This window comes from Galeopterus variegatus, unplaced genomic scaffold (genome assembly GCF_000696425.1).
Source record: "Galeopterus variegatus unplaced genomic scaffold, G_variegatus-3.0.2 Scaffold8054, whole genome shotgun sequence".
NCBI classification, from domain to species: Eukaryota; Metazoa; Chordata; class Mammalia; order Dermoptera; family Cynocephalidae; genus Galeopterus; species Galeopterus variegatus.
This window is the reverse complement of record NW_007734165.1, coordinates 58,035-60,008: the sequence shown is the minus strand read 5'-3', so window position 1 is coordinate 60,008 and position 1,974 is coordinate 58,035. Positions and strand designations below refer to the sequence as shown.

Sequence of the window (1,974 nt, the reverse complement as noted above, 5' to 3'; positions counted from 1 at the left end):
AATGAAGTGGGCATATTCTATCTTGTCCAGGACTAAAACCCTGTCCCTTAAATGAAATTGTTTTTTATTCTGGCCTGCTTAAAAAAATGCATGATTAAGAATTTCAAGAAAACATTTATAAATTAGAAATCAAAGTTATTATTTTTAACCATACAGTTGGTACAGTAATAATTCTCCTTGCAACAGTTAATTGATATAGATAAGGCTAAATGCTTTCTCTAACCAAACCCTCTCATTTCAGTCTTCTTTCCCCTTCTGTTAAATATTTTTGATCTGTGGTTGGCGAATCGACAGATACAGAACCTATAGGGCCGACTCTACTCTGTTATAGCAACCCAAACAGACTAAGATGTCTTCCCAGAGGTTACTAGTCTAAGCAACTTTTTTCTCTCAGTATGTCTTGGAGGTGTAGCCATATTAATTCATATAGAGCTACCATACTTTTAGCTGATTCACTGTATTTTATGGTATCGATTTATCTCAGTTTATTAGGCCACTATCACATTTAGATATATAGATTTTTACAATGAAAACATATTCCTTTGGAAGAATATTAGCATCTGTGTTATAAATGTTTCCTGAGCCTGCAGCCTCATATAATCTGGTCCTGTGAGTTTTAAGGGTGTTTGTCTAAATTCTTGATTTGGTTCTTGATTTTATGTTTCTCAGGATCCAACCATAGCTAACAACATCATTAAGCCAAGTGTCAAGTTTCTTTGTTCGAAAGCAATATACTAAGTTGAATGCCAGTGAAAATCACTTTTAATTGAATTTCAACAGCTTTCCCAAGAGTATAATTAAAATAATTGGTTTAGTCCACAGCCACAAAATACCAGTTGAGAATAATGTAGCTTTCCCTATAACACTAATATCTATACAAAATGGCTTTTTGCCATGCTATCAATCTTCATTTAAGACTTTTTTTTTTTTTTAGCAAATAATGGTTCTTCTTGTTTTGTTCAGAATGCATTTTACTTGAGCTACGGTGTTGTATTCTCTAGATTTTCAAACATGAAGTACCTAACACATTTGGAAACCAATCAGAAATCTGATGGCACGTGGTGAACCGAACGTTGAGCTTATCTCTAGCTCTTCTTTAAAGTCCACTGAAATGACAGTAAAGGAAAAAAAAGGATATAGCCCATGAAGGACAAAGAGATGAGAGAAGAGACAGAAAGCAGACCAGAGAGGTTAAAGATGTTTGGATGAGCAAATGAAAGAACGGTAACTGAAAGCCACAAAGGAATTGTGTATGATCAGATAAAAGCATGAATTTATGTCACAGAACCCCAGAAAACTTGAGGAGACGAGAGCACTGGGAAGAGCAGGCAGGACCGCACTTCTTTTAAAAGAGTGCGACCTCCACCTGCCCCTTCACTCTCTCTCCTGTCTCACAGGACTGAAGTACCCGCCTCGTCCCCCACAGAATACCGTACCCTGTTCTCTGGTAGTGGTGAACCAGGAGGCTTGGGGCTCAGGACACCCCTGTAGCTGAGGGTGGGGCGAGCCACTGAACTGAAAGGGGGAAGAGTGAACAGGAAAGCTTCGCTGCCACACAGGAGTGTCCTCTAGACGCTGCCGCACTCACCCCCCAGAACATCACCACGCAGGACCATGCTCTCCGAGCATGGGGTTGCCAGCTGCTCTCTCCAGAAAGTGATTGGTCCCCTAAAAAAGCTTCACAGATTCTGACAACCGGGAATATCCCAAGGGAACGACAAGGTCCCCACCCAGTCACTCTAGATAAAGCTCAACAATCAGTGTGTGTCCGAGCACTTAGAGATTCCAATCATCTTTTTAGTGCTTTGTTTTTAAATATGAACCAAAAGCCAAGAATCCCAAAACAATTGAGGAAAATCTCTAGTGTGAAAGCAGAGAACCCCCAAAACAAACACCGAGAAAGAACACCACCAGCAGTGCGGGGGCAGAAGAAAACTTCAGAAAAACACTTTATAGTGTCCTCAGGGAGACTAG

At 40.1% G+C, this 1,974-nt stretch overlaps 1 pseudogene; it reads right to left on the bottom strand.

Moving 5' to 3' along the window:
* Positions 1–1,974, bottom strand: part of LOC103608143 — a 12,342-nt pseudogene that overhangs the window by 5,312 nt on the left and 5,056 nt on the right.